The sequence below is a fragment of the Erinaceus europaeus genome, chromosome 9, assembly GCF_950295315.1.
Source record: "Erinaceus europaeus chromosome 9, mEriEur2.1, whole genome shotgun sequence".
NCBI lineage: Eukaryota > Metazoa > Chordata > Mammalia > Eulipotyphla > Erinaceidae > Erinaceus > Erinaceus europaeus.
The window spans coordinates 46,900,137-46,908,673 of record NC_080170.1 but is presented as its reverse complement, the minus strand read 5'-3'; positions in this window follow the sequence as shown (position 1 = coordinate 46,908,673).

The following is an 8,537-nucleotide window of genomic DNA, read 5'->3' as shown; positions in this document are numbered from 1 at the left end:
CCTTGCATCTGAGTTCCGCTTCCCCGCCGGGCGGTGTGAGAGCGTGTAAGAATGGGTCCCTAAAGCAATGAAGGAGCTGAAGGATGACTCGATGACTTAAGTTTGAGCAGGCTGATAGAAGGAAATTTATAGAGGACTCTGAGCCCAGAGACCCTTAGCGCTGCTGATAACGTAGAACAATGTCTCATGGCTTCTGTTTACCTGCTAGCTGAGGTCCAATGTTCCTATTCCTGGGAAATGCAGCTGTCATTTAAGTTTAACGTGTGGAAGCAGATGATCTCTCTCCCAGAACAAAGTGGAAAGAACGACTTGACTGCTCGCTACTCCATTTTTAAAGCGGTCCACCCTCTCGTGATTAGAAGGGCGGGAGTGAACGTGGACCTGTTGCATGAGTGATCAAAGTCAAATGCAAACCTGCCTGTGCATGTGACCTCGAAGCTCGGGATGAGGCATTTAAGGCATAAACGTGTGCATTTTAAGCATTTTGGATTTACTCTAAGCAAGGTGGGAGTGATACTGAACATTCCTATTATGTTTGCACGACAGCCTTCTGACTGGAAGTAGACCTTAAGGACAAGCGTTAGAAAGAAGGTTCAAGGGGTTCAGGGTTCAGTTGAGCGCACCATTACCATACTCAAGGACCTGGGTTCCAGTTCCCGCTGCTCACCTTCAGGGGGCGGAGGGCCGCTTCACAACTGATGAAGCAGGTCTGCAGGTGTCTTTCTCTCAATCCCTTCCTGCCCTCTCTGTCGTATGAGAGAGAGAAAAAAGAAAGAAGAGAGAGAGAGAAAGGGATGGCGCCCCAGCCCCAGCTTTAAAAGAGGAGAAGTAGTGCTGCAGGTATCTCAATTTCTCCCTATCTTCTCCTCCCCTCTCAATTTCTTTTTTGTCCTATCAAAGTAAAAATAAAAAGTGAAGACCTGAATGTACAGGAATGTGAATTGAAGCAGGCCTCTGTGCAGTGAAGGGCAGATCAGAAGTTGAACAAGCAGTATGTGTGTGTGTGGGGGGGGGGTTAAACAGGGGTTCCTTTCCTTCTCAGATAGCATGAGGCTAAGTGTGGTCCAGGAGGCAGACTCATAACCAGCAACAGGAGAACATGTGGAAAATCTCTTGTTTCCCTCATCAGGAAAAGCAGAAAAGTAAAGCCAAAAATCCCTCAATGCCGAGAACATGAGAAAATTCCAGAAGGGAACAAACTCATGGCTGAGAAATCCAGCACCACCTGAAACAGAAGCACAGCTCTTCTGTTAAAAACAAGAGTTGAGGGAGTCGGGCAGTAGCGCAGCGGGTTAAGCACAAGTGGCACAAAGCACAAGGACTGGCGTAAGGGCCCCGGTTCGAGCCCCAGTTCAAGCCCCCGGCTCTCCACCTGCAGGGGGGTTGCTTCACAAGCCTTGAAGCAGGTCTGCAGGTGACTTTCTCTCCCCCTCTGTCTTCCCCTCCTCTCTCCATTTCTCTCTGTCCTATCCAACAACGACGACATCAATGACAACAATAACTACAACAATAAACAACAAGGGTAACAAAAGGGAATAAACATTTTTTTTAAAAAAAAAAGTTGAACTCAGACCAGAGTTGTATCCCCAGAAACAGTTTGCAGTTCAAATCCAGTCAGTGCAAAAAAGCTTGTACTTACAGAAAAACAGGAGACTTCAGAACCTCTACACTTATTATTTGTAAATATAATTTGATAAAAATGGATCATTTCCTAGAGTCCAAACCTGAGAAAGATCAGATGTTGAAAATGGATTTTAAAGTAACTATTATATCCATCCTCAATGAAGTAAAACAAAATATGCTTTTAGAAGAATGAAAATACCAGGAGACAAATTAAAAATCTTAAAGAGGGAAAAGAATGTCAGTTCTAGAAATGAAAATTTAAACGTCATAAATAACGACACTTCACTACATAGATTTAACAGCAAATGGAAATCACAGAGAAAAATTAAGCGAACTTTAATGTAGAGCCATCATCTAGGGGGAAAAGTGTCTAAAAAAAAATGAACAGGGAGTCGGGTGGTAGCGCAGCGGGTTAAGAGCATGTGGTGCAAAGCGCAAGGACTGGCATAAGGATCCCGGTTCAAGCCCCCGGCTTCCCATCTGCAGGGGGGTCGCTTCACAGGCGGTGAAGCAGGTCTGTAGGTGTCTGTCTTTCTCTCCCCTCTCTGTCTTCCCCTCCTCTCTCCATTTCTCTCTGTCCTATCCAACAACATCAATAACAACAACAATAATAACTATAATAATAAAACAAGAGCAACAAAAGGGAATAAATAAATAAATAAAATATTTTTTTAAATGAACAGTCTCAGAGCCCTGCTACATGATATCAAACAATCCAATATACATGCAGATGAATACCTGAAGGAGAAGAGAAATAAAATGTGTAAGAAAAAATATTGGAGAAATTTTTTTAAAAGACCTCCAAATTCAATGAAAGCCAAATTTGAAGTACTAAATAAATGCTAATTGAATGCCAAGTAAAATAAAGACAAATTAATGTTGAAGTCAAACTGTTGAAAGTCAGATAAAAAAACCCTGAATAAATCAAAAGAAACACAACATAGAGGGGTAAGTGCATCTATTTCCCATGTGACAGAAAAAACACATATAAAGGTTAATACATTGCCCTAGAGTGTATTGCATCTGAATTAGTTATTTTTTAAGAAAATTATTAGTGATTTAATATTGATTTACAAAATTATGAGATAACAGGAGTATAGTTCCACACCTTTCCTACCACCATTTCCTCCATTGGAAACTGTATTCGTTCTCCCAAGATCACAGATATGGGTTGGCTATTATTTCTATAATCGTCTGTATTTACATGTATTTGCCCATTTTTTTCCCTATGGTATTGCCTTCTCTTCCCAAGTCACACCTACTACTTCTGAGTGTCCTCCCCCATTTCTTTTTCCCCTCTTCTCCTTCTGAGTCTGATGGAATTGGAGTTCATAGCCATCTGGTTATCTTCCTGTAATACTCCTCTGGAAGTATGGACCAAAATTCTTTATGGGGTGCAGAAAGTGGAAGGTCTGACTTCAGTAATTGCTTCTCCGTAGGACATGGGTGTTGGCAGGTCTATCCATACTCCTAGCCTGTTTCTATCTTTCCCTAGTGGAAAAAGAGAGATGTGGTTACAGGACATATTGGTGGGGTCATCTGCCCAGGGAGTTCATGATGAAATCATAGTAGCATGTGAAAGTGTGGCTTGAAACTCTCTGGCTGTGGCTCAGAGAGTTTCTGGAGAGAACTTGGTTGTATTTTGTTGAGTTTTCAAGTGATTTTCATTGTTGTTGTTGTGTTTTTCTATTTTATCAGAAGTGCAATCTGAAATGGCTTCTCATGCGTAGCCATGCCTTCTGAATTAATTATTAACCTTTGCCTACTCAAAGAATATGTTAGTCCCCAGAGGCAAACGGCACTGTAATGAGTAGGCTTCTTGAATCACTAAACACTGACACTAATTCAAATAATTGGAGGCAAATAAATCTCCTCTTTGACCTCTAAATAGCCCTGTCAATTTAGATGATGACATTTATAGGAGCATTAAGAACATTTGGTTCTGAGGGCTGGGAAGTAGCGCACGGGGTTACAAGCACATAGTGCAAAGTGCAAGGATCCCAGTTCCAGCCCTGAGCTCCCCATCTGCAGGGGATTCTGAAGCAGGTCTTCAGGCATCTTTCTTTCCTCCCCACTGTCTTCCTCTCCTTTCTCAATTTCTCTCTGTCCTATCAGCAGCAGCAGCAGCAGGAGCAAGCAACACGACACAACACAACACAACACAACACAACAACAGTGGGAAAAAAAGATGGTTGTTAGGAGTAGTGGATTCATAGTGCAGGCACCGAGCCCCAGTGATAACCCTGGAGACCAAAAAAAAAAAAGAAACATTTTTGGGTTCCCCATATGAGTGAAGGGGAAATATTATAAATCAACAAAGAAAACCAATGGAATTGTGTACTATGTTAACAAAGGTCAGACATCTTCTGGGAATATTCAATTTAATCTTAAAGAACAGAAGAAATTAGGGAATCTCAGAAGGGTGAAGAAAGAATGATAAACTGGAAAAGTAAGGTTGATGCTACCCTTTGGCAAATAGATGATTTATTGCTTAGGGGGAAAAGCGTGATATGCTTAAGAATGAATATGAAATGCTTCTGACTTTTCTTTTTTTGCTTCTGTCTTTTGATGTCATTGTCTGTTGACTAATTTGCAGAATGGTTTTAATGTTAAGCAATTAAAAGCTGTAAATAGGTCTTGATGATTGGGCATGACTATGAAAGGGGATTTGTAAGGTAGGCTGGTGGCACATCTGGTTAAGTGCAGACATCACAATGCTCAAGAGCCAGGATGCAAACTCCTGATCCCCCCTACAGGGAGGAAAACTTCACCAGTGGTGAAGCAGGCCTTCAGTTGTCTCTGTCTCTTTCTGTTTATATCCCCCCTCCTCTCTCAATTTTTCTCTGTCTATCCAGCAATAAAAAGTTAAAATAGTAATAATAATAATAATAATAATAATATAGTTTTAAAGAGAAGGAGGATTTGTGAGTGTAGAGTTAAAATAGCAATTCCCAGTAAACTTTACCTGAGAAAAGCTTAGAGTTTCCATTTTTGATAGACCAGAAGATATCTTTTTGTTATAAATTCTTCAGTAGTTCACCATAGTAGATGCAAGGGAGAAAGCTAGGTAAGTAACAACAAATAAAATTTCCCCTTGGTATGCCGGATTTAATCAAGTCCCATGTAATCTGGCACTTGCTCTACTGATTTCCATCTCAATATTCTGAGCTCCAATGCTTAGGCAGAGCAATTAATTCAGCAAGAGTCCCAAGAGGGAAACTGGACTTTGAGTTTTGATATGAGTTTTCAGTATGTTTAAAAGAGAAAAGCGTTTGCACAGTACTTTAAGACAGGGTTCTCAAGCCAAAAAAAAAAAAAGGCTCACATTCTGGAGAAGATTTTATTTTAATTAACGGGTTCTAAGAATGTTCATAATGCTTTTTTTTCTTCCTTTGTATGCTGAATATACAACTTATCATTCTTTGTGCTTCAAGGAGACTTAAACTTTTAGTAAGATATTGAACATAAGACTTTTAGTAAGATATTGAACATAAGATATTTTATTAATCATATGCACAAGTATTATGAGGCCTCTGTCATATAGAAAATAATTTAGAATAATTCAAAATATGTTCTCTCCTGGTTCTCATCAGTTTAAGAGCACTTAACTCCCCATGTGCAGCACCAGTACATATTATATTAGACACTGGGGACTAGCTCACCTGTAGGACACACACCTTACTATGCATGAGACCCTGGGTTTAAGCCCTAGTTTTGTGGACAGTGGAACTGTGATGTCTCACCCTCTTTCTCTATCCTCCCTCTGTCCCTCTCTACTAGAAAGATTGAAAAGTTGACCAAGGAGCTATGGTATCATTCATGTGTGAGGCTCCAGTGCTTTAAAAATCTATCTTTGGGGGCCCAGCAATAGCGCAGCAGGTTAAATGCACATGGCATGAAGCACAGGACTTGCTTAAGGATCCTGGTTCAAGCCCCTGGCTCCCCATCTGCAGGGTGTCACTTCACAAGCGGTGAATCAGGTCTACAGGTGTCTATCTTTCTCTTCCCGTCTGGCTTCCCCTCCTCTCTTGATTTCTCTCTGTCCTATCCAACAGTGAGGAGAGCAATAACAACAACAACAACAATAAACAACAAGGGCAACAAAAGGGAAGAATTAGCCTCTAGTAGCAGTGGATTCGCAGTGTAGGGCACCAAGCCCAGCGATAACCCTGGAGGTAAAAAACAAACAAACAAACAAACAAAAAAAAACTATCTTTAAATACTACCTAATTTTAGAACAACAAAAGGATAAGGGATTATATATATATATATATATATATATATATATATATATAGTGTTTTATTTATGTATTTATAAGTGTGCATGTTTTACAAGCAAATATGAATACATTCAGATATGAAAAGAGACAGATTTTAAGGAGTTATGAGACCAGGCAAAGGCAAGTTCAGCAGGGCTGGCTGGCAGGTTGGAGGCCAGGGAGGAGTTGAGGCTACAGTCTTGAGTCTGATTTCCAGCTGGAGACAAAATCTGTCTTTTCTCAGACTTTCTCCTAATTGGGGAAGGCACACCCACACTGTTAATAGCGATCTGTTTTCCTAAGAGGCTGCTGATGCACATGTTACTCACATCTAAAAAGTACCTCCCAGTAACATGGAGACTGCTTTAACTGAAAAGCTGGAGACTCACCTATGCTTAGCCAAGTCCACATATCAAATTTGCCATCCCAGGAGGTAAAGTACTAGATAAAATAAAGAAACAGATTGGTACAAAATTCATCCTGGTGCTTACCTCAGGACAGTAGAGTGTTGTGACTGGAAGGGATATGCCGAAGATCTCAATGGGCAAACTTTGTTCTGAATGTATGTGGTGCTAAGTATATGGACATTCATTTTATGAGTAACATACATTTATGTGTATGTATCACCAGCATATGCATATATGTATGCATATCACATGTTTTTTGTATATGTTAACTTTCTCCCTAAGACTTAGAGGACAAAGGGATAGTAACTTGGCAATTTCTATAAATAAACAGCAGCACATCTGCAGTTTGAAGTCACACTTGGCCTTGTAAATATGAAAAAGCATTCAAACCAGTTCATGATCCAAGACATAGCCCATCTCTTTCTCTAGATTTTTTTCCCCAACATCTGCTGTCAACATGGATGTTGAAAAGGCATGAGTGGAACCACATTGTAAATAGCTAATTTAAAAATGCCTTATTAAATTATCCCATAATGCTAACTTAGCTTCTGAGGGGTGCGTAGTGGTTGTATCCCCACCACCCCCCCCCCCAGCCCCTAGTATACTTTAAGTTGACTTTTTTCAGAGTGAAACCGAGACACACACGAAGAGGGAAAGAGATCAAAGTATGGAAGCTTCCGCTAGTGCAGTGAGGGCCAGTGAGTCAGGTGCATGGCAGAACAGGTAAACTATTTTGCTGGTCCCTTTTCTTCTTCTTTTTTTTCTCCTTATTTTTAGATTTTTTTTTTTTGTCCTGTGGTAAAATAGACTTCACAAATCATTGACTTTCGGAGCTTTTGTTATAGGACTAACCCAGTTACACATATTCATGTTAAAATACCTCTGACAACATGCATAGTTGACTTTAAATGTTACACATCTCTTCTTCCGATTTACCTGTTATTTGTTTATTTATTTGCCACCAGAGTTATCTCTGGGGCTCAGTGCTTGCACAACAAATCCACTACTCCCAGCAACCATTTTTCCCTTTTTCTTTTTGTTTTTCTTTTTCTTTCTTTTATTCTATAGGGTAGAGAGAAATTGAGAGAGATGGGGAAATAGAGAGGGAGAGAGAAAAAGAGCTACCTGTAGCACTGCTTCACCAGTTGTGATGTTTTTTCCCCTGCAAGTAGGAACCAGGGACTTTAACCCAAATCCTAACCATTAGGGAATGTGGACACTCTATTAGCTAGCAGGTGCACCACCTCCCCTTGCCACATGTTTTTAGTTGCATGAGTTCCTTGCATATTTTTAATATTATCCCCTTATCAAATAACTGATTAGCAAATAGTTCCACCCATTTCACAGGTTGCCTTTTCATTTTAATAAGGGTATGATATTCAAAATAGCCAGACTGTGATTATTTTATAATTCTGCAAAGTTAATTTTATAAGAATGTCATGAAAAACCAGACAAGGTTCAGTCAGTCCCAATGTAGTTTTAGATGTGTGAAAGGAAAAATAAAAAGCAAATGGGCTGAGTGATGGTGTACCTGACTGAGCATACATTCCCATATGCAAATACCTGGGTTCAAGCCCCTGTTTTCCACCTAAAGCTGTGAAGCTTCACAAGCAATAAAGCAGTGTTACAAGTCTGTCTCTCTCTCCCGTCCACCATTTTTATTTGTGCTATTAAAATATAAAAGGGGGGGTTGGGCGGTGGCGCAGTGGGTTAAGCGCATGTGGCGCAAAGCGCAGGAACCGGCGTAAGGATCCTGGTTCGAGCTCCCGGCTCCCCACCTGCAGGGGAGTCGCTTCACAGGCGGTGAAGCAGGTCTGCAGGTATCTGTCTTTCTCTCCCCTTCTCTGTCTTCCCCTCCTCTCTCCATTTCTCTCTGTCCTATCCAACAACGAATTGCGTCAACAAGAGCAATAATAATAACCACAACGAAACTACAACAAGGGCAAAAAAAAAAAAAAATATATATATATATATATATATATATATATAAAAGGGAGGAGGAAAATGGCTGCTTAGAGTACTGCAGGCACTGAGCCTTAACAATAATCCTGGTGGCAATAAAATAACAGCAACAATAACAATAATAACAACAACAATAATAAATGACTTCTGGTGACAGATGTAAGAGTAAGACAGAAATGTAATTTTATACCTTTAAATTTTTCCTGTCTACAGAGACATGAACAAATGCTAAGCATTAAACCAGGTTTTGCTTTTTTATTTTTTATTTTCTTTATCAATTTGATAG